General features: G+C 43.2%; 1 long non-coding RNA gene across 1 annotated transcript in view; it reads left to right on the forward strand.

Annotated features, from left to right (window-relative positions):
- Positions 1 to 27,272, forward strand: part of LOC118973916 (uncharacterized) — a 185,603-nt gene that overhangs the window by 1,064 nt on the left and 157,267 nt on the right. The gene's annotated exons all lie outside the window — the stretch shown is intronic.

Raw genomic sequence — 27,272 nt, forward strand, 5'->3', positions numbered from 1 at the left:
AGAATTGAGTTAAATAGCAGGACATCCAGCTGGTGTCACAGAATTGCACAGTGTGCGGAAAACCCACACATCTGGTGTCGGAAGTGGGCTAGTATTGTGGTGGAAACATGGCAGGCGTGGTGTGTTTCCCTTTACACAAGAGAACTGGAGGGAAGTTGCCCAGAGGCCTGGTGGAACTAAGCTGTGAAGTAACCATACGGATCTTGAGGATTCAAGCACTTAGAGATTCATTTCCTGTTTAGGTCTTATTTTACTCATCATTTCTGTTACATGCAGCCAGAAGCATTCTAACAAGGGAAGTTCTCTTCAGATTTTTTCTGGGGGAATAGTTCAGTTCTGTGTTTCTGTCTTTCTCCAGTGGGTTATTAAAAAAGCCTAGAGGTCAGAAATCACATGTTAGACATTTTTGATTCCTCCAACCACTTACTTATTGATCTAATCAATCATTCATTATTTGTTCGATCAACTCCATATGTACTTATTCAATGTGTACTTATTTTTTTTGGCCAATGTTTGACTTCTGCTGGCCTTCAGAATCCTGTTCTAACATCATGACCTTGAGGAAGTCCTTCAGGAATCCTCATGTTTAGTTAAATGCCCTTCCTTAGCAATCAGTTATTATATTCTTTTTGGCATCTATCATATTATACTGAAAAATTTGTTTGCATATCTTTCCAACTAAAGATATATATTTTTGTACACATTTTTTTCCTGAATACAGGAATCAATCAGTAGTCGTCTTCCTTCTTTCCTTCCCTCCTCCTGCTACGGGTTGGGTTTGTTCTGCTTCATTCTTGTCCCCACTGCAACAAAGAATTGAAAGGCAAAGACACAATAGTGAAGCGGAGCAAAGTTTTATTTGAATACACTAAGGAGTTAGCCACAGTCAAGGTAGACAAGGGCCCCAAACTTTCAGGGAGGGTCTATTTATCATGACCTCACGAGAAGGCACTTCCTTGATGGACAGGTTGAGGTCATTTGATTGACAGCTCTAGTTAATACAGCCATTCCTCTTGGTGCACATGTCTTTTCCCAAAATGCATACAAAAAAGCCCATGATGGGTGGATGCAAGGGAGCAAAACTGCAATTTTATTTTAATGAGATTATGATGAGGTATGGGCTGGGGCTGTTCTTAGTTTTGTTTGGTTGCACCTGTGTTATGACCTGTTGGGGAGGAAGTTATCTCCCTGCAAAGCCTTTGTTGTCTTCACATGGGACTCCTTATCTGAGCAGAGTTGAGAGGCTTTTTCTTTGAACCTTATCTGGGGTGCCTCTTTGAAATTTATCTTCCCTTTTCTGGCTGCTCATGTCTGTCTTTCTACCTAAACATGTCCTTTCTTTCTTCCTTTTCCTTCTCCTCCTGTAGGCTCAGTGTATAGCAAAGTCCTTAGTCATCAATGGGTATTTAAAACTCTGCAGACCAGACTTTAACTGGGTACCATGGAAATACACAAGAATAAAAGTCAGTAATTAAGGGTAGTGATTGTGCTTTAGGACTTCGCAATCCTAGTGCATGACCCAGAGAAAGTGTTTAGCAAATGTTTGCTGAATGGGAATACTGGGCTCAAGGAGAATCAGTTTTACTGAAATAACAAAACTGACATAAGAATCATTTTGGATATAAGTCAGTGATGCCTTTGTAGCATTAGGTAATGGTGATACTTCATAAATATGTATTAAATAAATAATGTATACCTTTACTGCATCCAGAATTTAAACTTCTGAATTTTGTATGTTGGGAAGCATGACTCTATACTGATAGCTAATATATTTGCCTCATTTTATGAATAGTTTGTTCTTTCTCTGATGATTATTAGCTTCATCGTACAGTAAGTACTCATATATGAAATGAGTCACATTCTGTGCTCTTTACTTTTTTTACCTTGCACCTTGCAAGAGTGCCACACTGTTTTAATCAGCGTGTATCCCACTCTGTCTTCCTTTTATTCCTGGTGCTTTTCAACAATTCTTAGACATTTAAGGATCCAGATAAACTTGGGCTCAGTGCTAAGCTCTATAAACATCTCAAAATGATTTCTTAAAGTTGAAATAGTATTAAATTTAGAGATCATGGGATGCAATATGGCATGGTGAATACAAACACAGTTTAGGAATCAAATGCTCAGAACTAAAAGAATGGCTTTACGACTTTCTAACCTGTGGTCTTTGACAAGTCAGTGAATCACTTTCCTCACTGGTAAGGTAAGAGTAATAATACAATGTATACGTAAGGTTGTTAACTAGATAAAAATTTTATTAATCATATAAAATATTCAGCCTATTGGGTGGTACATAGAAAACATTAACAGAGGTTAATGAGATATTTAATTTCCAAATGTTGTTCTGAAACTTCCTGCACCCCCATCCATAGTTATTGGATGAGGGGTAACATGTTAACCCAGGGAACCGGTTCATAGGAAAGGTTGAGTCATTCAGACTTTCTGGGCTTTTATGAGACCCTGAAATGATTTAGATGATGATGGTGGACCCAGGGAGGTAGAGGCTGCCTGCCATGATGGGACCTGAGGAAAACAATTGAGTCAAACAGATGAAGAAAAGCAGCATTAAGGAATTCAAGATGACCCTTGGTGAAGAGAGGATGGCCTTATTTTGCACTTTAGTTCTTATGACGTCTGGTCAGATGATATCACTTGTTCGTGTGGATTGGAAAGGTGATCCTTGTAACCACTTACCTTTCAGTTGACCAAGTCTACATGACTGCATGTTTCTTTCAACCCTGACAGCCTTGGAAAGAGAAGGGAGCTGATTTTTGTGCTGACTTTCCTGTTAGGTTGTTTTTAGGTTCCAACAGAGCAATGCAAAACTTGAAAAAGGGAAATATGGCTCTTTTTAATTTTTCTGTGTGAATACAAAGAGAACTGCAGCACTGGCCAATCCTCGCCATAGGTGACTTTGTAAATCCAGTGAAATGACATGTGCAGAAATGTCATCTAAAACTAAAAGGATCATAGCCATGTCAGAATGGCAGTGGTAACACTCATATGTGCACAAGTTGTATCTAGATGGTCACCTGTTGGGAATTGCAGGAATGATTGCTATTGGAATTTGATCTTCAAATTGCCTTCAGTTCAGCTGCAGAGTTCTTGGGAGTGTCTCTGACATTTGGCTCGTGGGTGTTTTGTAACTAGAAAATACATCCTAGGATCCAAAGACTCACACATGACAACTCATGCATTGTCACATTAAACTGGCCTCAACATTCTTGTCTGAGCTATTTTTAAAGGTATTAACCCTGAAACTTTAATGGTTAAACTTCCAATATACAGATGACTAATAGAAGTATGCAGTAGGGAAGTAGACTCTTGAACCACACATGACTCACAGTTTGTAGAAAACACTTTGTACTGTGTTTGTTTGCTGAGAACACTCAGGTTCACATTGAACAATGAGGAAACATTGAAATCCCTTGGTCTCTGTGCCAGAATCTAGTAACACTCTCTACAGCTCTCTGTGGCCATCTGACTCTGATATTCTGTAGCTGCATGCTATAGCGAAGACTCTGAAACACCCCTTCACCCCTAGACCGGTGGCATGTCATAAGAACAGGCATGCCACAGATTGCCACTTGAGAAAGTATTTTAAAGCTTCCCAGTTAGCTGTTTACTAACACGTCATGCTATGGCCTGAAAGTATAGTCTTAAAAATTTTTTTCGCTTATGACACCAAAAAGAGCATCCTGTTTGCAACCAGATCTTTGACATTTCTTGCTGCTTAATAGAGAGGGTATCTTAAGTAAATGTGAATAGTGATTTTTAAGGACATTTAAAAGAATGTAAGCGATGGATAAGAACATCCAAATGCCACACTATCACAAATTGCCATTAAAAATATTTACCCTCAAATTTCCTGACCCAAATCCTGGACTATTAAAAGTCACAGATTAAGGGCAAATTGCAGGTGAATGTGGATAAGGGGGTGGCGGGGAGAGTAAAAGAAACAAAAAGGCCAAGAAAAAAAAAAAGAAAAAGAAAAATTGGAAGCCTTGAGGAGCTGACCTCCTCTTTCTAGTCCAGGAGTGCCCATCGTTCTGGGCTGCAGGCTCAGGTGGCCGCCACTGGAGTGCTGTTCTGTGATCCTTAGTTGCTCAGACTGTAAATGGGATTTCAAAGAGCTCGTTGATCGCTAGTGCTTAGAATGAAAAAACAAACAATAATGTTGCACTGGAAGGGACCCTACAATAGAGTGACTTTCTATTTTGTTGTTCAAGTTAGGAAATATTTGAGATGGAAATAATTAAAATAGATATTTTTTTAAAACTATCTATTGACTGACAAATTAATTTTATAATATAAATAATCCATAGTGTAGTCCTACTAAAAACTATGTTCAAGAGTAAATTTCTTTTAAAAATAAACATACTTGTGAAAAACAATATATATCCATGTACATGAAGCATACATCCAAAGTTCTTTATATTGATTATCTGAAACAAAAATATTTTAAACTGAGTAGTGTTAAAGCATATTCATACATTTAAACATTTTTAAAGCTATTTATGTCTCTAAAATTGTTACTATTTTCTGGAAAATTTTTTCAATACTCTTATTACCTTTAGTTTTAATAAATTCTCCTCCAAACTTTCTCAAAATTTTACTTTAGATTTTTAAAAAATTGAAATTTGACACCATCAATGGACTCATTTCTCTAAACTATATTTTTTATTATGAAAACACTCACTGTGGATGCTGAAGTATTTGGTAGGACCAGAACCAATTCTGTTTATGGAATATTCTTTAAAGTATCCTTCATACTGAAAAGACTAAATATTTACTCAAAAATATTGCCCCAGGTCCTATCTCTGCCTCAGACTTACCTTTCTTCATCCAATGTATTATTAGATAACACTCTTCAAATATGTTATTTCTATTCATAGTTCTTTAGAATATTCTGTCAAACATATTAAGGAATTTCAGAATTCAAACTTGTACACACATCATTTACACTTTCAGCATTGTTTATTTCTTCCCTTGGTTTTTGTAGGGATAATGTTTGATTGTCTTCTTATTTGTAAGTTTTGTTTTAATAATTGCATCTTGTAAAGAGCTATCAAAAGCTGTAGGGATTATTGTATTCTTTATTTTTTGGGGGAGGATGCGTATTCTATTTGTTGAATACTTTGATTCAAGATTTCCATCTAGTTTGAAACAGAATATAACCAAAATCTAGAGGCCTGTTTGTGAAAAGCTTAATGGCATTTGTAGGGCAGTTAGACTGATTTAGAATAGTTCTTCAAAAATCAAGTATTTCTGAAATCTGATTAAAGAAAGGGAACAAAGAATGTACACATACATACACTGATTTTTTTAAATATTCAACATTAGCTCTGTCAACACTTTGTAGTTTAGTTACTTGGGACATTTATTTGTGTGTGTGTATTTATTTTTATATTTTGACAACTACAGCTTTTATTTTGACTGGTAGATTACTGAAGCTTGTCTGAATGCCATTTTTTAAATTGAGATGTAATTGACATACAACACCGTATTAGTTGCAGGTATACATGAACGGCATTATTAATTATGTTTGCCTCACAACCAATTCTATGCCCAGTTCTGCTCTATAGATTTCTTAATTTTATATTTACATTACATTGTAAAAACAAATAGTTTGATTGTTAATATTGAACTTTTCACTGAATTTGCAATTTAAATAGCTCTACTTTGATTTGATTTCATTATTGAACTCACATATTCCATTTCAAGTATCTTTTTATATAAAACTGGAATAATTCAGCTCTTCATGAACTTCTGCTCATAGAACCATCCCATTAACAATCATAGTTTCACATTGCCTTTGTGCACAAGAAAACTCAGAATCAACATGAGCCAGCTTAATTTGTGCAGTGATTTGATCTGCGTTCAAAGTTATGCTCCATACAGTGATTATAAACACAGTTTCTGCCACTTTGTGCGTTAAATCATGGTTGTCAGGCACTATCTTCTTAAAATAATTTTGGAATGGATACTAATGCTTCTTCAGTACAATTGATCTTTGAGTTTTCACAGGGTTAGTGATATCACAGCAGCCTCCATGGTGGAAGACAAATGTTTACAAGCACTTTGTGATTAGCTTTCTTGAGAAACAGAAATTTATGCTTCATATTACATTAACTGTGTACTTATTTCAGTTCTTTGGTACAATATAATTAAAAACAAAAGAATTATCTAGTAAAATCATTTAAAAATAGTTGAATATTTATATTAAATAATAAATGACATCCTCTTCTCTTTAAAGACTCTAAGACATGATTTCCAGACTACTTCCTGCACAAACTTCATATACATCTAACCCATACTTTACTGGTCTCCCTTGCACTTCTCTGAGTGGTGGCGCAGGAGCTTGGTGAAACTTGCAAGCTCACGAGGACCCTGGCACAACTGGATGCTATCCCAGCTTCAAATATTCCTCCTACCACCACTCAGGTTGGAAGGAGTTAGCCGTCCTTAGCTGCTAGTGCCTGAGCACATTTGTTTTATTTCCAAGTTCCCTCCTTGTTGTCATTGAAAGAGAAGTATTAGTTGTATTCTGTCTGGGAAGGATCAAGAAAAGAGTGACACGTTGTTTTTAGTCATGTTTCAGATTTAATCATCTGTTAGCATGGGTCTGTCTTTGAGTGCACTCATTTCAACTCCAGTAGACAGATCACGGTTGAAGCTTCGAGTGCAAAGTGAAAATCTACCAAACCCATCTGAGCTCATTTCCATGCAACAAATAGTTATGCTACTTTGTTAGGCAGAAAAATCTGGAAATGTAAACAGATCCACTGAAACAATAGGTGTAAACCAAGCCTGTTCTGAGACATCTGGTTGTCCTCTGTAGAGAGGAGAATAGCTAGCTCATGTCACAGAATTTCTGCAGAACAAACCACTGTCAAACTCAGTGGCCTGAAACACCATTTATTCTCATGGTTGTGGGTCTGCTGAGGGCCTGGTTTCTGCTGGGCTTCCACACACTTCTAAGAGTCAATTGGGATCAGTTCACTGTGGCTGGCCTCTGATCCAGGTCTCCCATGCACCCTGGCACAGGCAGACCAGCCTGAGTGAGTTTTGCTCAACAGAAGCGAAGGCAGGCAGAATCAACCCTGCAAGTGCTTCTCAGGTCTTACAGCACATCAGTTAACATCTTATTGGCCAAAGCAAAGCACATGGTCAATTCCAGAGCCAAGGGGTGGAGAAGTAGCCTGCTCTTAGAAGAAGGAAGAGAAAAGTTAGTATTTTGAATAATTATTCAAATTATTAATCTAATCTCCCACCTAGCAAATCTCCACAGAACCCCAACTGAGAGTTGTGTTTCATTTTGTGGATATTTCTTATGAACCATCTTTTCATAATATACTTTAATAATATATGCAGCAATATATTTTTCATTCAATCATCACAATTATATGAAGTGGATGATATATTATTATCTCAAATTTATAAATAAGAAAACTGAAGCTTCAAGGACATAACCCTTGGCTAGTGGATGACAGACATACAGTTCCTCAGGTCTGAGTGACCTCACAGCCTCTCCCCTTCACTTTTTTGCTAAAGTACTTGACTGAATTATTTGGAACAAAGAAATTACTCTCCTGGTGGTTGCTAGAGGTCCTGCTAGCATCTTGGAATACAGTTATTATCATCTGAGCAAAATATAATTATTGGTATAATTTTGAGCTGCTGTAATTTCATTCTACTAAAAAATCACAGCATGAATCAGAAATATTAGGAAGAGTTTGAGGCTAAAGAAAAAAATTGTCTGGATAAAAGCTGCCATATGTACAGGATTCAAGTGACATCTGCGTGTGCTCATTACACCCCATCACTCTATCTGTTCAATTTGTTCACCAGGTAACTTGAACAACTCATGTGGTTGGAACTGTAGTGTGCTGAAGGCCCTCTGCCTGCTTCCAGCTTATGCTTAACAAAGTGGTTCATTATTTTATTTTGTATCATACAAGCAGCGAGTATTTTTGCTTGTATGTAGTATACAAGCCTCTCAGTCAATTGTATAACACTTTCCCAAGATATATTTTTTTCTATTGGAAGTAGCATGTTTATTATAATACACATCAAATCTCCCAACCCCATGCCTCTGAGATTAATGATATTAACTTAGAAGTGGGCTTGGAGGAGTGAGTGGGCTCAAGGATGGGAATTTGGACTGGACTGATAGTGAAATAGATTGCAGATAGGCAGGAATCCTGAAGGAAGGGGAGTAAATCAGGGCAACCTAGAATCTACATGCCATAAACTAGAGTTTGGAGGTGCTATTATCTTAGAGTCCACTCCAGACGTCTCTTTTTATGGCTGAGGAAATGAAAGGCTGTGTGAATTGGCAATGATTCCAAGTAAGTTAACGGGAAAGGCAAAACTTCACCACCAGTCCTAGCCCTTATGTGATGGTTAATTCTGTGTGTCAACTTGCCCAATTAGGCTTTGGGGCCACTTGTTGATCAAACACTAGTCTAGATGTTGTTGTGAAGGTATGTTCTGGACGTGGTTAACATCTACAAATCAGTTCAATTTAAGTAAAGGAGATTATACTTGATAAAGTGGATAGGGCTCATCCAATCAGTTGAACACCTTAAGAGCAAAAATTGAGGTTTCCTAGAGAAGAAAAAATTCTGCCTCAAGACTGAAGCATAGAAATCCTACCTTAGTTTCCAATCTCCTGACCTGTGCTACAAATTTCATACTTGCCAACCCCACAATTGCACGAACCAATTCCTTAAAATAGATATTTGTCTTCTATTTGTCTATCCATCTATCTATGTATTTAATTTATTTATCATCTATCTACACACACACACACACACACACACACACACACACACACACACACACACACACACATTCTATTGGTTCTGTTTCTTTCAACAATCCTGACTGATTATAAATTTTGGAATCGTAAGTGGAGTGCTTAAATACCTAAAAATGTAGAAGGGACTTTGGGATTGGATAATAGGTAGAAGCTGGAAGAATTTTGATGTGCATGCTAGCAAAAGTCCAGATTGCCTTAAAGAGAGTATTGGTGGAAATATGGATGTTAAAGGTGACTCTCCTGAGAACTCAAGGCAGGGGCACTCCCAGAGAGAAGGCCATGTGGTAACAGAGGCAGAGACGGAAGTGACTGATATAAGCCAAGGAATCCCTGGGGCTTGATCTTGGACTTCTAGCCTCCAAAACTGTGAGAGAATAAACTTCTGTTCTTTTAAGTCACCCAGCATGTGGTACCTCATTACAGCAGCTGTAGGAAATGAATATCCCGGGGGTTCTGTTATGACTCTGGGTAGTGCTAGAATCTAGGGCTCCAAAGAAGAGTAAGACATGGTCCCAACTCTCAAAAGAAATTTATTTCATGCTAATTACTGTCTTTGTAAGTAGTATGGCTGTAGGCTGGTCTGGCAGGACTGCGCAGTAATGTGGAAGGTACAGCACACTCTAGATAGGAGCCTGCTGCCAGCCCTGGGTGTCAGATTCTACTAGCTGTTCTCTAATCTTCTAAAGGGGCAGTTCTCAGAACATGTGTTATGGATTAGAAAAGCCAGGTCTAAATGCCCTGGAAAGGGTAGGGAAGCTTCCTCAAGGAATTACTGCTTTAATCTGGTTTGGAAAGATAGATAGGATTTAGATAGAGAGTAGAAACAAACACATTCCAGAAGAGCAAAGTCTACAGGCAAAGGCATAGAGTCTGGAATGAATAAGCCACTGTTAAGCTCCTACTATGTATTGAAAACTGCAGGTTTTATCTCACTTAGCTCTCAAGCATCCCAGCAATGTGGGTATTATTTTCTCCCATTTCAAATATGAAGACACTAAGATTCAAAGACTCACCCAACTCATATTGCTGGAAAGAGGCAAAGCCTATGTGACCTAGAGCTCATGAACTAGTCATGGTCTGGTGAGGAGGCCAGTCTGGCCAAACCAAAGGTTCATGTTGACAATTGTGGGTAAAACTGTAATATTTCCAGAATATCTTGCCTGGCTTTAGTGCATCCTCAGGGGTGGGGAGAAGTATGGCTTTAGTGCATCTGCATATCAGTAGGTATTCCTCAGGGGTGGAGAGTGTTTCATCTCCATATCAGTGGGTAGTTACCTGGGCAACCGAGGGCTTATCTGAACCTGAGAGGTTAAGGGGAGTGCTGGTTTTGCTTCTGCTGGAGCAGAAAAGAGAGACAGCCCCAGACTGCAGTTTGTAAGCAATAAATGGATTTTAAGCTTTATGTCTCCCTTTGACTGATTTCAATTTTAGAGGTATTTTGCCCCAGGATTTCCTTTCCTCAGAGTTACAACAGTGATTGACAAAACTGTTTCCTTTTCTTACACTGTTTTCTCCTTTGGTAGGTTAACTTAGCATGGTAGATTAACTGAAGATAGAGAAAAAAAAAAATCAAATTCTAGGTCCACCTGCACAGCATTCTCATAGTTCGGTGACTGTGTCTCAAATACATGTAGCGATGACTTGAAGCACAGGAATGCGGTAGCCGTCTGTGTTGGTCTGTTGCCCTGGCACCAGCGGGACCCTATCAGAGCCCATCTACTATGTGGCCCTTTCTGTAATGGAGTCATTGATTCTCTAGCACTGAGCCTAGTTGTGTGTCCCAGTTTTATGTTGTTTTTTTGAAATAAATTGGTCTTGTGTTAATCCTTATTATATAGTACAGAAAGAGATTTCCAATCAGCAGTTTATTCAGGACCTCCTGTGTGGTTTGAAGCTGAGGGGATTGAAACAACCACCTAGATTTTGTGATCTAAATATCTTGATGGCCATTACTCCACATTCCACTGCTTCATAATGTAGGGGAGAAAGGTCATGCTGGGAGCCTAGAAATCACAAAAGAGTAGCTGACAATTATTTAGCTTAGCCATATGCCAAGTACTGTACTGAAGACTTTATGTGTAAGGTCTCATGTTGTCATCAGGACAGCTTTCTAATGAAAGTACTACTGTCCACGTTCAGGGAGGAGAAACTTACATCTTAGTTCCCACAGTTTGCTGGAGGGGTTTACTAGGACATGGTGGAATAGGTATTTACATTCAGGGTTGTCTAAAACCAAAGTCCATTGCTCAGGCACTTTGAGGCACCATCCTTTTGGGTATGCAAGTAGGTGCTAGATAAACAAATGGATTATTGAATAAAGGATGCTGTCTTTGACATACATTCATTCATGACTTTGGAGTGAGGTTTTCCCCTTATGTGACATACTCCCATCTTTAAAATGCAAAGGTCAGATTAGAAAACCTCTAAATCCTCTTCCACGGGTGCAGAGCTGTGATTCCAGGATACATTTCTGTGTTTTATTTGATTACTTTCAAGAGTATGCAGACTTCCAAATTCATTCTCATCTCAGAGACCTCGTATAGAACATAGAGCATGATCGTGCTATGGCTAGTCTCTGTTTCACTGAATATAGTCATTTCTTTTCATTCATGAACGAACTTTTCATTCATTTATATCCCTCTTTCCTAAAATTTGAAAATTGGAGAGAAGCAAAAAAGAACAGAGTAAACTGAGGTTGGGGTACAGTTGGTAATCCAGACACATGAAGGCTTTAACACTGTTGCAACAGGCGGGCTACATCTCCAGCTATGAGCTTCTTAGTGGCCAGCTTTTCTAACAGACAGAGGAGGTCCTCGATGGGAACTGCCTAATTTCATGGACATGGTTGTAGCTTCCCATGAAGGCCTGACTGGATCTAGGCAGTGAGCTTTATATCACCTGATGGGCTAACAACACTGTGAGGGGCACACCCATCTCCCTGCCAGACGAAGGCCACTGGGCTGGGAGAAACCGGAGCAGACCCAGGGCTCCCTGGAGCTTGGGCAGCCTCTCACTCTGGTTTCAACATGTGACGCCATGAGGCAGAGACTGGCAGATCTGCCCGTGGGTGGGCTGGAGGCACAGGTGGGAGGCAGGTGGGTGGGGTAGATGGTGGGGTGGTGGGTACAGAAGCTGCTAATATGAAGTCAAGTTGTCAATCCATGGAACTTAATCCAGAATTAGAGCCAAAAGGAGATGAAGCCACAGTGGTTGTGTGGAGCTAGAAAGAAAGCAGAATGGCCGCAGGAGCAAAGTGGACTGCCTGGAGGGGTGGCCTAGCGTGATTCCAGAGACAAAATGTGCGTGACTCCAGTGTCTTCCGACCCGTCCCCACGTGGGCCTGGGGCACCATGCTGGGTGTATGGAAGTAGCTGGAGCAGGTGGACAGTATGTATGCAGGCCTGAGGGTGGGGCTGTTCTCTCTCAGGCCTCTAACTGGTGTCCAGGGAAGAGGTGCCACCAGCTGCCCAAATGCCAGTCCTCCTTCTGTGTCCTTCATGCCCCACCCCTCACCACTTCCAAGTGGCTTCACCAGAACTCTTGGCCCTGGGCTTCACACTCAAATAGACACTGAAAATTCCCTGAGAACTCTGGTTTGAATAAACTGAAAGGAAACAGCCTTTTGTTTTCAGGGTGTGGCCTGTTTGGGGGAGGGGTCTGTGCTGACAGATGGAAATACCACCCCATGTCCCTTTGCATGGCCATAGGTGCATCATGCAGCTCTGTCATTGATGGCAGCATTTGGGGCGAGAGGGAATGGCCAGGGGTCACAGTGTCAGTTGGCTTGCCAGGGAACGAAGTCAGTCCCCGACCACACCAGATGTGTGGTTTGGGCCAAGTCTGAGAACCAGTGCACCGAACAGCCATGCTTCCATTGCAGGCCGTGCAGAGTAGCAACTCGTTTACAACTGAGTCCGGGTTGGCAGGATCCCTTGTTGACTGGCCCCTAGATCTGCATAATCTTTCTCCCTTTCATTTGTACTGTTTGCTATTTGAAACCCTTTGTAAACTGTCAAGCTCTAGTACATATCAAGCAATATGATTTACTCAATCATTTAACAGTTAGTTGCTGGGCATCTAACATGTACAGGTGTAGCCTAAGTCCTGGCGACATAAACTTGGGTGAGACCCCGAACTGTCCTCAGGACCTTGGAAAGTCAGGAAGAGAGAGGGTGCAAACCTGTAATCACTGAGTCAGGTCAGAGCAAAGCAGAATTGCTAATGGCAGCTCTGGGGCCTGACCATGGGGGCCAGGGGCGGATGGAGAGTCTGAAGGGGGGAGGGTTCACGGAAGGAAATTCCCAAACTCGGTGTTGAAACAAGTGGTCTGAGTTGGTCTGTGGCCCAGGAGACACACTAGGCAGAAGGCAGAACAGGAGCAGCAGCCCTGCGGTGGGGGGAAGGCTGCTGTGGGGGGCGAGGTCTGGAGGGTCAGGTGTCTCGGCACGAGGGGGCAGGTGAGACGGGAAGGGGCAGTATGTGCTAGTGGGGACACAGCAGGCCCTGATGGGTCACAAAAGGAGTTTGCACCTTTGATGTCGGTGATGGAGAGATACTCAGATGCTTTTGACAGGGAGAGTGTTTGTCGGTGTTGACCCATGATGGCTTTATTCATATTATTACTATTTTTCATAAAGAATACTCTGTCCAACCAGGGGGCTCTCGCTCACTTCTGATAGGTGTGAGAATGAATTGTGGAAATTAAAAAAAAAATGCATCTGGCCAGATACCACTCGGAGCGTAGGTAGTCAGAAGTCCATGGTGTCGAGTGAAGTGATTTCAGACGCAGCAAGGAGGGAGGCCCCTGGAGCAGCACAGAGCACCGGCAGGCAGGAGGGAAGAGGGCGTGAGCAGTCAGGCAGCCTTAGTGGTTAACATTCATGCTGATCAGTGGGTGCAATAGGCCTGGAGCCCTGCAGGCATGGGACTCGCCTCACGCATTCCCCCAGCCTTTGGAGCACCCACAGGATTGTATGTGGTGGAGAGCGGGTGGGACGCCATGGCCCAGCTCCAAGGCGTGTGTGGCCCAATGCAACCCTTCTCACACTGCTGCTCATGAAAATTACCCAGAGAGCTTTCGAGAAGTGCAATGACTCAGCCCCATGCTAGACCAATTAAACCCGAATCTCCATTATTAGTAGGAGTAGTATATTTCTACCCATTCTTGAACATTAGGTGCCAGACTCTGCTTAACATTATCCTGTTAGCCATCCCCCAAACCCCGTGCAACAGATGGGACTGATCTTACTTTATACATGAGAGGCATGCTGCAGAGCGTACAGCGGGCCTGGGGTCTGTAAAGGGAAGCACATGCAGGCCTGGGTCTGACCTGTGTCATCCACTGTGTTCCCATAAAGGATGGGGCAACTGCAGCCGGGCCCTTCAAGCCCCTTCAGGCTTTGGAGATCTGTGTTTTTCTGGAGGAGGAGAGTGGCAGGCTTACTCAGCTTTGCCATTCTCAAGAAAGTGCAAGTCTGTAGGCCTCCCAGGAAAGGTTTGTGCATGCTGAATTAGTAGCAGGCTCCTGGAGTCCCAGCTGTCTTCTTTATTCATAGCTTTTGAGTTCTGAAGTAGGTACCATGCAGGAGGAGGAGGCGGTAAGCAGGGGACGGGAGGTTGTGTAATTCCTACAGGAAGAGAGCCAAGAAGCAAGGGAAAAATGCAAGCAGCGTCTGCACACAGGCGACATTACAGAAATGAGATGACTGTTCAGCTGTGTCCTGAAATGGCCATGGAGCACCGGGCTGAAGGGAGTGTTTGCCGCAGGCAAGATCTAGACTTCATAAATTATCCACCTCTCCGCTCAGCTCAGTTCAGCCATATTCAAGAAACATGTACCGGGAGAGCTGCTCAGGCTACAGGCTCACGTACAGAGGCAGTCCACTCTTTGGAGGGGCTCAGAGGCTGCTGCAGACCCACCGGGAGATCACCTTCGAACCACGCGCCAAAGAAAGCAGAGGACCTGCAGAGAGGAGAGAGAGCCTGGGGCAGGGGGGAGGAAGCAAGGAAGGCTTCTCAGAAGAGGCAGTGGCTCATCTTCAGAGATGTGTATGGAACAGCAGGGTAAGATGTGGAGGAAACACATGCATGGTGACTGACACGCATGGTGACCAGCGTGTGTGAGTATTTTAATTCTGACTAAAGGTACCTCCTCTGGTGAAGACTTCAAGGGTTAACACTGCACTTGTAGCTTCTTCCGCGAGACCCCATCTCATGGGCCCTGGCATATAACATGACCTCTCCAACATTACAAATTTGTTTGGCCAGATGGGCATAAAGTTGCCAAGTATATACTCAGCTGAATATGAATCAGAAAAAGCAAAGCATTTTAAGGAAAGGATTAATTATTAAGAGCATATCTAGTACAGTTTAGCCCTTAGGAACTTGCTACCAATTGGTTCTGAAGAGAGCAATGAAGAGGTTCTGGACATATTGGTTAGGTTCTTGGGCCATAACATCTTGCAAAGTGTTAGCTGACCCAGGTAATAAAAAGAGAAGCTCACATAACCCCTGCTAACTATTAAAATTCTTCCATTACCTTCTCTTGAGATCACCCAAAGATTAGCCAAACATTAGGGAACACGTCCTGCTGTGACCGAATTTTATGTACTGTGTCTTCCTGCTGGTAAAATGATGCTTAGTTCATAAAAGTGGCAAGGGGCAAAAATTTAGAAGAGAACTTGTTGTTCGTATAAAGATCCTCCCCTGCACTGTATTATGCTAATGGAGATGTAACATAAAATAACCACGTCTCAGAGATACATGTTCCCTTGGAACAAAAGCCTGTTTTCTTTGTAAGGTTAATCCTAATGTGTTTTTTAGAAGAAAATTAAATATTGATGAACCTTTTAGAAAACTTGTGGATTATAATGTGTCTTCATTCATCATGAAAATTTTAAAGAAACTGATGATTATTCCTTCAAAATTACCTTTCTGACTGTAAACACTTTGACTTCCTATTCAAACAAAATTTTTCCTGCTAAATTATAAATCTCTGATGGAACTCATCTTTAAGGCAAGTACTGTACTTTAAAAGTCAAGTCCTATCTTCTGCTGGTTTTCAGGTGGCACATGTTTTGAGTGTGTGGGTTCCTGTTGTTTGGAAGTGTGTTTGTGGTGTCATTCAAGAAAAGTGAAGTTTAAATATGTGAAGTATTTGAAACAGGAGGGATTCAATCCAGGGCTTTAGCCACACTGGTGATGGAATATCGGAGAATCCAAATAAGTAACAGATAGAACAAAGCAACCCAGAGATTAGCAGAAGAAAGAAAGCCATCCCAAAGTGCACAGCAGAGGGGACAGTCTGTGCTACTCAAGGTCAGGGGCCAGGTCACCAGACAGGCTCAAAAGTCGCACGAGTAAAGAGGAAGAGGGGAAACAAGCTAGCTTCTCCCTCCCTGAGGGTTCCTGTCTTGCATTCAAGGTGCTCTCTGGCCAACTGGAGCCCAAAGCCAGCGGTGAAGGGAGCCCGGATGCTGCAGAGTCAGCCCTGCGTTGCAGGTGAGAGCAGGGCAAAGGCCGGGAACTGCCTGGTGGGCAGACCAGGATCTGTTGTTCGTTAGCTTCTCCTTGACTTTACTCACTTGGCAAAGGAGCAGGGGCGAGGCCATATGAGCCCCTCTGACCAGGACAGGTGACGGGAGGAAGAGGAGGAGAGAGAAGTGTCTCAGGCAGACAAATGGGGAAATGCCCCGGAACTGGAGCACCGATCTGCCCCCTCCTGTCTTTTCCTCTACCCTCCGACATCTGCCCGATCTGTCTCCCTATGTTTAGTTTTATTTTTTATTTGCTTCCCACTCTTCATGGTTTACTCCCTGCTTTTAAAAATTACCACCAGGGCCTAATAGGGTCTATTTGTCGGGGGACATCTAGAGAAAGTTCTGTGGAGCAGCTGTCGGTACAGGGGGATGCCCGGCTCTCCCCTCCTTGCCGTTTGTCTTTTCACATATGTGGCCCCTCCTGTCTCAACTGTGTCGGCCTGTAGCTCTTAAGACCAGGGATTCTCCCAGGCCTCCGGGTGTGCTATATGCAGTAGGTGCCCAGTACATTCGAGTCAGGATTTGGAATCTGCCTCCGCCCTTAACTAAACATATATATATGTGACATTGGGAAAGGTCTTAATTTCTCTGAACTTCATTTTCTCATTTGAAAAATAGAATGGAAGTTCTTAACATCTACTGCATCATTATTATATGAAGAACTTACGTCCTCCTTCAGGCTTTTGCCTGGAAATTAGATGTTTTGATATTGAATCGTCAGCACTTCAGTCTTGCCTGGGTCACTGCGCAGCTCCTGAAGGCTCCCCACTTCTCCTCTTACCCACCACCACCTAATCTCAATTTAACAGCCACAGGTATTCTTTCAAAATGTACGTTGAATCTCCATGTCACACCTTGTCGTAGCCCTACAATGGCACCCACTGCATGCAGAGGGAAAGCCAGCATTGGCCAGTGGCCTGTGATGGTCTGTGTCCTGGTTGCCAGGCAGCTCTCACTCTCTCCTCCTGCTCTGCCACCAGCACCTTGTGCTCCAGCCACCCCCGACCTCCCCGCTCGGCCCCTGCAGTGCCCCTTCCCTGACACCCACGCACCCTCAGCCCCTTCAAGCCTTTGCTCACATGTCACCTTGCTGCTGAGGCCTCCTCTGACTCCCCTGTTTACAATCACGCGTCCCTGCCACCCCTTGCCCAACGCCCTAGCGTCTCTGGTCCTCCTTCACCTGGTGAACGTGTCCTTTCTTCCATAGCACGGAGCCTCTTCTCACATTCTTGGCGATTGTCTCCTGGTTACATCAGTAACCCTTGCATGAGTTCCAGCTGGTGAGAGGCCAGGCTCCACCCACTGCCCTTGCCGCACAGGTGGCAGGCTCATCTCTGGGATGCTGTGTCCTCATCATTACTGTGAGTGGCTTGGTCCAGATGAGCTCTAACTTGCCTTTGGAATTTAAATTTGGTTGTGTCAGCCCATGAGCACATTTTGGGAGGCCGTCTGCCCTGCCCGTAGAGCACACCTCACCATTTCCCTCCCACGTCTGTCCCCGTTGTCAGGACGGAGGCAGCGGGTCAATAACATGGGAGACGAGGCTCACAGAGGAGGCACAGCCAAGCGAGAGGCCTTCCGAAGACCACCTCCAGGGGGACAGGCTCTCCGTGGAGGGTCTGCCTGTCGCCCACTCTGCTCAGGGCTCCTGCCTTTCTGCAGCACCTAACACGGTGGCTTCGGGGACCCCGTCAAGGGAGAACAGAATGTGGAGTTCGCACTGAGAACAGGCTTCCAGGTCAACTTTCCTTGCTCTGCAGAATAAAGTCTGAGCTTCCCGGCCGCAGGTGCAGACCTGTTCAGCCTTCCGTCTGCCCACTCAGCCCTTTCTTTGGCTTATTGTCCTTGAGTCACTGGACACCCTTCGAAGGTATCTCTGGATTTATTACAGTTCCTCTCAAATCCTTAGGATATTTTCAATTATTATTTTTATTTTTTTCCCCTCCCGGAGCCCTTGCTCATGCTCCTAACTTAGCCCTCCATGTCTTCTCCTTGTCACCCTTTCACACACCTGTGGCCGAAACTAGCGGTTCCCAGCAACAACAGCAGAGGCCCCTGCGCTGTCCACTCACCTTTGCTCTTGTCAAGGCTACTGGAGTTGTTGAAGGAAGGCAGTGGGGTTATCTGTCCATGCAGTGAACCCAGCCCATAATAAGGATTGTTAATGTTTGCTAAGTGAATGACCACGTGAACAAACCCATCACTTAAACGGTAATAGGAGATAAAGTATGTAGAAGGGAAGAAAAGGAGTGAAAAAGTTGCAGATGAAAGGTGCCTTCTCAGGAAAAAAAATATCTATGTCTATTCAAAGAAAGGAGGTATATGGGGTGTTCCCCTATTTAAAATCTCCCTCACCCCAAAACCTGTTGTGATTAGAGGGAGGACTGTGAACGGCTTTCTCAATCCATCTTTTGTAGCAAGAAGCTTGAAAGGGGGCTTCTTCTATATTTAACTCCCATTAAGAAGATTCCTCTGGAGCCTTCGTCTCTCTCCGCAGGCATCGGGAAGCTACACGTGGCTCATCAAAGAGAGGGGCGTCTGCTTTTCACATACTCCACAGAACTGAAAAAAGAAAAATTGATTGGTGGGCAGGGTGTTTTGGAGTAGAAGCGGAAATCTATTTCTGGTCTCCTGCGCTGCCACAATAGAGTAACCCTGTGTGCTATTCAGTAGCTGATGAGTGGGTAATTTATATTTTATAATGTAAACTGTCAGAGTTTCCTTTATGTGATGACACAGCTACCTTTGTGGAACCTAAAATCATCATTGCTCCGGGCCAGATGTAATGTGCAATAAATAATTTAGCAACAAAGTTCTTTTCATTCTATTTACAGTAAGTTAGAATTCATCTCCGTGGCCAGTGTGAAACACTACTTAGTGGATGGCAAAATCCAAATATATGTCCAGTGTAACCCGATTTGCACTGAAAGGGCTTCAACAATTCTTTCCAGAGATACCTCAGAGCTTGGACTCTCATCTGCCCTCACAATTAACATGTGTCTTCTTTTCCTGCTGGCTGCTTTTATTCCAAATTAACTCAGTGCCTGATAGGTACATCTGTTTGTAGCTTCAAATGCATTTTTGCAAAGAAACTGTGGCACCTTAGTCCCTGGCTGTATGCTAATGTTTCATGTCTAAAGAGCTTTCAGATGCCACAGATCCTTACCAGTATAATGCAATTGGCCAGGGAGATTCTTTCCCATATATGGGAACCAAGGCTCAGAGAGTTTAGGGCTTCCCTAAAGGGACTTAATTAGTGCTTTCTTTCAATCAGTATATTTTAATGAGCACCTTCTCCATGCAAGGTGTTATAGTGACACTGGGTTCCAATGTTGAAAAGACGGAGGTTGTCTCTGGCCTCGTGAAACTTGCATTCTGGTGGGGAAGACAAGCATTTGCTACTGTCTGTGCAAATGATGATTTCACTACAGTACCAATGGAGATGCCTGGGGTGACCTCCCACCCACACGGAGCAGGGGGGCTGTGCAGTCCTGGACGCCTGGGGAAGCTTCTCTGAGGAAGTAGCACATGCAGTTAGAAAGAACTGCTCCAAGAGGCAAGGGGGACATGTCAAGTAGCAGACCAGCAAGTGGAAAGGCCCTGAGGCAGGACTTATTTAAAGATTAACAGAAAGCACTTCATCAGGTGGCACCGATCTTCCTCAAAGCCACGCCTTTCGATTCCCACACGCTGAGCTCTTTTGCCATTATAAAGGAGAGCTCTTGTAGAATTTGGCCTGGCAGTGGCCTGAGATCTTCTCTACCTCCCAGAAAAAGATGCTGGCCTCAGCTTTAGTGTGCAGGCTGCTTTGGGACAAGAGGAACACTTAGTAACAACTCATGGCAGGTATACCCAGGTTATGTGAACTGATGACAAATAATAACCATGTCTATTTCCTGAATGGGATGGAAACAGTAATGTCATAATTATAATAATGCCTTAATATGGAATGGGATGGGAAGCTTCATGTAATAATGTTACCCAACAAGTAACATTAACTCACTGTTTGATAGCTCGTTCCCCTGTAATTGCTTTACAGCCCCTCAGCAACCATGGAATGGGGTACAATCGTCACATTTTACAGCTGAGGTTACTGAAGGTTAGAAGAGTAAGGTATTTGCTCATGTGACTCATCTGTTAAGAAGCAGGACTTGAATCCAGCCCCTCTGTGTCAACAATTGCATTTCCTCTAATCTGGCGTGAACCCTGGATTCCCCAGTTTGCAGCTGTGTCATAGAGTGAATTTCTCAACACCTCTGTGCCCCTCAGTGTTTTTCTTTGTAGATTAGAGATTATAATAGTAATACTGACTTATAGGGTTAGTGTGACGATTAAATGAGGTAATATATGCAGCATGTTTTAAACAGTGCCTAGCACGAGGTGAATGCCATACAAGTGTTAGCTGTATTACGAATGCTCATTATTACTTATTTCCAGAACAACTTGGTTTAATATTTTAATTTTATGTTAATAGCATCGGACTTCTGTCAGCTTACTCTAAAACTAAGTATACAAGATCACTGAAAAAGAGTGTTCTTTCTTCTTTTTTAAAAATTGGAATCTGTTAAAACTGGATTAAAGGGTCTTGAATTTAAAAGCTATCATTAAGTCTTCATCTAAAGTGATCACTTTTTATTCTAACAAACCTTCCAGTGACAACATAAGCAGGTAACATCATTCATTCATTCATTCATTTTCAACATAAACTGTATTGAGTCCCTGTGGTATGCCAGGCACTGTTCTAGATACAGAAATGAGGAAAACAGGAAAATCCCTGCCTTCAGAAGGCTTACACTGTAGTCAGGGGAATAAAGAAAGAAAGAAAATAAAGATACAATCATATTATGTTACATGATGATAAGGGCTTTAGAGAAAACTAAAGCAGAAAAAGAGAGTGGGGAGTGCAGGGTGAAGGTGTTTTAAATGCAGTGATCAGAGAGGACCTCCCCAAGGTGACCTCCATGCCACCACGTGAAGGGATTAGGGTGTGGCCTGCTCAGCTCCCCAGCTTCTTGGCATCCTAAGCAGGCTACTTCCTGTGTGTCCTCTAATTGCTTCATATTGATTTCTCTCAGGAAGAACCTTACCTTTACACTTGATTAATTAGGTAATGATTTGCACTCACTTATGAAGCATTTTATGATTACCTGCTTTGTACTAAGGCCTGTCCTGGGTATGTGGCTTCCCATCCAGACAATGACCGTATAATTCACAGTGTAACTGGGGAGACATAAAGTAACTCCCCAGTGGCTGTGCCCCAGGAGATAGTGCAGCCCAAGGACCTGGGAGAACAAAGGGAGACGTTCCTAAATGCCAAAAGTGAGAGGGTCAGGGCCACAGGCCTGGGGAGGAGTCACAGAGGAAGTGCCAGTCAAATGAGCCTTAACAAATGAGGGGGACTATATCATGAGGATGGTGGAGAAAGGACTGTCCAGGCAGAGGACCATGCACCCTTAGTGACAGTGCAGTGGTGACTTCCTGTGGCTGGAGCAAAGGATGGGAGGGGAGGTGTGGGAGGGAGGAGTCTGGAAGACATGGGAGGTCTTGCATGCCATGATGGGGGAGTGTGACCTTTCTCCTGGAGCTGGCAGGGGTCATGAAAGGATTTTGTGCAAGAGTGGGGTGTGATCATGTTTGTCTGTTAGAATGACTGTTCTCACCTGTGAGCTTACAAGGATTGGTTTTCTGACAGTACCAGATATTAGGGACTAGAGAGAAAATGGGCTGACAATGTGGAGTATTATGAAGGCTACCAGGCAGAGGGATTTGAGAGTTGGTGCTGGGTTCTAGACATCCTAAGGAGGTCGGTTCAGCAGGACTTGATCACCTGGCTCAGAGCCCCCTTCCATGGATGAGGACAGTGAGGCCCACAGACTTAAAGTGATCTGCTGGCTGGTAAGAACACTGGAGCTCCAGTGCAGGTCTTCCACGTCCACGAGCCTTGCCCTGGCTGGGTACATAGCCTCCTTTTTGTTCCGAAATCTTGCAGAGATGGCCTTCCTATGAAATGCTTTGGAGGGCTTGTGGCCGAGGAAGACCTGTGAAAGGCTTTTGAAGAGTTTGGGGAAACATTTTTCCACTTGGGCTTCCCCGGCAACCAGCACAGCAAGTAAAGGCAGGTGTGGGCCAGCTGCCATCTCTGCCCTTTCAGTGGGCGAGGCCAGCCGAGTATCACCGCACTGAGCTTCATAGTTTTTCATTTTTACTTTCTGGAGAAGACACGTTGCCTTGCTTTGGGGCAGAAATTCTCTTGAGGAGACATGTCTCATTTTCAGGAAGCTCATAGCCTAATTCAGAAGCAGTGAAGGCCCTACAAAGTGAGGGATGGGTGACCCCTTCTGCACTGTCATAGCAGGAGCTGGCCCCTGGGGACATGGCCACCAAGACTGTGAAACTGGCTGGGGCCCCCTGGCCAGACCTGTGGCAGGATCACATCATGTGTCACCTGCAGCTGGATCCAGGGACATTCCTTCTTGTAGCCAGGACAGTCAAGAGGACAGATTCTTCTCTGTGTCACATGGTAGCGGCCTACCCTGTAGGTCAAATACATGAGGCAGTGCACACAACACAGTGATTTTCCTGCTCCAGACTGATAGGCAACTCACTTCACCCAGAACTGTGTTCCTGAGGGCAAAAGGAAATAAGAGGTCTCCTTTTTCTTTTACAAAATGTTTTTGTGTTTTTGTCTTCTCAGTAGTGTTCATGAGTATATACATATGCTTGCTGACAGGGGAAAGTTGGAAAAGCTTCACTATTGTGTCACACTCTAACATATAAACCAGGAAAATCCCTAGGGAAAGATCTAGGTTGGCAACGGGTGAGGTTTCCTTCAGCTAGAGATAGTACCTGAAATTATCATCCCATTCCTCTGCTGAATGTTTCCTATGCAAATATATACTAAGAGAAGTCCTCTTGGTTACGTTCCAGATACCGGTTCGGCCCCGCAGCAGAGAGGGGTACGTCCCGTTGGCGAGAATTATCCGCACACCTAATACATGTCTGGAAAAGTGAGAATTGCTACAAGCTAGTTAGGAAATGTAGCCCACAGTCCCCATAAACAGGATTACATCTGGTTAGAATGGTGCACCGTGTTCTTATAAAGTCTTAAAGTCCCTGGTGGGACTCACATTGTATTTGCATTTGCGTTCTTGACATCGAAGGCAGAGCTGCCCTAACTGACACACAGTGACTATTCCTTGAACAAATAGAGAGTGAGTGAGAACTTGGCATGTTAATGTTGTATTTAGTACTGCTTTCTACTAGAACATTAAATTGTTAAAATATGAGGTCCAATTAGAGCATAAGGCAGTTTAGCGGAAGACACATATGGTCCTCTGCTGAGGATCCTTGTGGAACCTTTCTCAGGGAACTGGGATACACGAGCTGACTTCTGAAGGGCTTTGCAGCATATTCTCCTGGTACGCTGCTCATTTGGTGTGACTTAATGCATTCACCTGCCCCACTAGACTGTAATGTCCTGGGAGGGCAGGAAACAAATGTGATTTGACTTTTTTGTCTCCAGTAGCACCTACCAGAGGCAGACCCAAGAGTCAGCATGGCTACATTAGGAAGAGCTGCTGTCTCTCTCTACTTATTGGTTCTTTGAACAATTTCTTAACATACTGTTAGCCTCAGTTGTGTCATCTGAAATAAGTGATAATGGTTATCACTCAGAGGTTGTTATGAGCATTAAATATTATTTATGTAAAATGCCTAGCATAGAGATGAAATATATTGGCATGGGGTAAATGGTAATATCTTCTCTCCTTTATCTTCCTTGGTCAATAGTATATGTTGGATGAGTTAAAACCAAAGTAAAAGGGGACAAGTGGTGGTGACAGTACTGAGTATTTATGGTGGTAGGGCTTTATCCTCTAAGAAAATCCATGGGAGAGGAGATGATAGAAGGGCCACAGATCGACTCAGAGCCAAGGACAGTACGGCCTGAAGATCGGGACTCTATGCAGATCTGGTAGGAGGAGGGATGGCAAGACCAATGGGGGTCTGAAAGTCCTTTCCAGAGAAACCCTAATTCCAAAAGCAGGTGTTGCTTTCACCCTATACCCCACCTGGAACACCAGCGCTTACTTAGGACTAATCAAGACCTCCATCTCTTGGCCTTGCTCAAGTTTCAAAACACCCTCCCAGGCCCAACCTTGCCTGGGGTTCTAGGAGTGGCCTCACTGGTATTTGTTGGCTTCACGCTTTTAATACTGAACGTCAGGGCCAGCCTTGTTTCTGCCCGAGAAGGACGAGATTAGGGATGTGAGGATGGGCTAGGATGCAGGGTAGGACAGACACTTAGAGGCCCTGTGCATGGCACAGATTATCGTGTCCTCATCTTAAACTAAAACAAAACAGAGAAACTAATCTATAAAATAAAGATCAGTTCCACTAAGTTGATGGTATGAATATTTTATAAAAACCATCCAAAATCAAATTGTTTTTAGAAAAATTTCCTTTTGTGCTAGTAGCTTGCTAGTGCCTATTGGGGTTTTTAATACCACTGCACAGTTAGGACGGAGGTCCCACAAGTGAGACCCACTGGGCTACTGTGGCTAAGGCCCAAAGAGTGCACGAATTTATCATTCAACCCAGGACACTTTTGAGAGGCAAAGGGGACCCTAGTCATCATTCTGCTGAGAAACGGGCAGCAGTGAGGATGGATGCCTGCCTATCTGAACAGCAAGCCCTAGGTCACAAGGTCTTATGACTGGCTCCTTGGGGTCAGATAAAGAAAATCAAAACTCAGTTTTTTATTTGAATGCACTTGCCTATTCAGTACTTGCTTGGTGTAGCTTTGCAAAAATTCAACAAATAAAATCAAACTTCCGTAGTCGAGCATTCCAGGGCTTGCAACCAGCAGGCTGCAGCTTCTCTCTTTTTGCCAACTGCTCAAGCAAAGCTAAACATTTAGCACATCCCACCGCACTCTTCCTTACTTGGGACTTCTGTTCATCCCGCAAGGTCCAGTTCGAGACTAACACCCTTGCTCATTTTCTGTCACTTTTCTGCCAATGGCACCTAGTAGTTTCCATCTTATTCTACTCTAATTTAGGTTTATACTTTATTTGCCCTCTGACAATGTTTTTTGGTATATAGCCACCCTTTCTAAAGCCATTTGTAAAGTAGAGTGATATTTTCAGGCAGGATTTGCTTGACTATTAAGGCGGAACGCTGTGACTTTACATGTCCACCCTGTGACAGGTGGCACCTTCTCCTGGCCCTCAGGACCCAACACCAGTCTCCTCCCTGCTGTCCTCCAGGCTGCTGTGCCCCACCCTGGGGAAAAATCTTTCCACCCTCCTTTAGGGAATATTAACCTACCCCTGAATGGCATCTATTTAGTGTTCCGTCTTTCCTGTCATCCGGGAGCTCCCCATCCCACCTTGCCTAGGAAAGGAGGGCTTTCAAGTAAAATATGCTAATGATTAACTTACGATATCATTTACATTCCAGTTTACCTACAGAAAATGACGATGGGGAGGGCCACACCTACAATTTCCTCTTCTTTTAGAAAACTGACGATGGGTTTTTTGAGTGGAGGGGAAGGGAGGGAGTCAGAAGGACCACGGCTGCTTTGCTAAATTTGGAAATACATTCAGACAGGCTGGAGATGAATGGGTTCTTTTTAAACAAAGAAAGTTCTCCACTTTTAAATTGAATAATATACAGTTACTGACAAAGGGAGGTTAGAAATGTTAATTAAGTCCAAATCTAGATATTCAATCATCTACCTATTATGTAAGCTTCATTATTTAGCTTTTTTTAGTTGTCTCATGCTGACTCACGTTCTCCATTCGCTGTCTTTCACATCACATGCGCTTCTGCTTGTCAAACTTCTCAACGCCTGGAGACATGTCTATTTCATCTGCCTTTTCTTGTCAGGCTTTTCGTGGTTTTCTCTGTCTTCCAATTAAGCACTAACGCTGGTTCTTAGATAATTCATTCAAATGCACAGGAACTCAGTAGTCAAGGAAGGCGTCTTAATAACAGGGAATTCAACCCTCATTGTCTTCCTTTCACTTCTGATCATTAGGATTCACAGGTTTTCTGTGAAACTGTATGTACCTTCACTCAACGCTGGAGAGCTGGTGCCTGACCACAGGCACCGGAAGGATAGAGAGAAATGAAGATGTCATGGTGGTTAGAAGTTCAGAGAAATAAAAATCTTGAAGTTATTTTAGAGATTAATGTGGGCATCCCAATGTTTTATAGATAGGAGGCCGAGACCACTAGAGGGAAAGTTCACTGCCCAGGCTCACACAATTTTAACTCTCAGCCTGCTGACCTTTCCTCCACCTGCTGCTTTGAGGTCTACAAATGTGGATGAGGCCACTGCCCATTGCAAACAGACAAATTCAGTTGTGGTGGGTGTCTTGCTTTGAGATCTCTCCACCGTCACTTCTCCAGGTCTCGCTGTGTCTGAGATCCCCTCTTTGGAGTAGTGTTCTGTGATCTAGACAGGGCAAAGATTTTAAATCAAAGCTCAGAAGAACACAGTTCAGTTGAAACCGAATAGCTAGCAGCAGTTGAGAGCTTGCTTTATCTCCAGCCCTCCAGACCCGACAATGTAGGACTTCTCATAAAAATACTTCACTCTCAAGCAGCCAGCTGGCAAGACTTAATTTGGAAAGATGCTTTCATTTAATGTTTAGTTCATGTTTTCTTTCATGGTTAGTTCAAAACAGTTTACTTCAGAGTTGGCCTGAGAGAAGTGAAGAGCGCCACTCATCCACCTGTTACTGGCTCTTGGCTGAGGTTCCCTCAGTACAAATTATTTAGAGAAATGCACATGGTGATACATATTACTTTGGCTGTGAATTGAGAACTCTAATGAGAGAATTTCCAGTAAGAACAGAAAAAGCTGGTTAAATAAAATCAAATATAAAACTTTTTGAACTTAATAC

Source organism: Manis javanica, chromosome 1, assembly GCF_040802235.1.
Source record: "Manis javanica isolate MJ-LG chromosome 1, MJ_LKY, whole genome shotgun sequence".
Taxonomy (NCBI): Eukaryota; Metazoa; Chordata; class Mammalia; order Pholidota; family Manidae; genus Manis; species Manis javanica.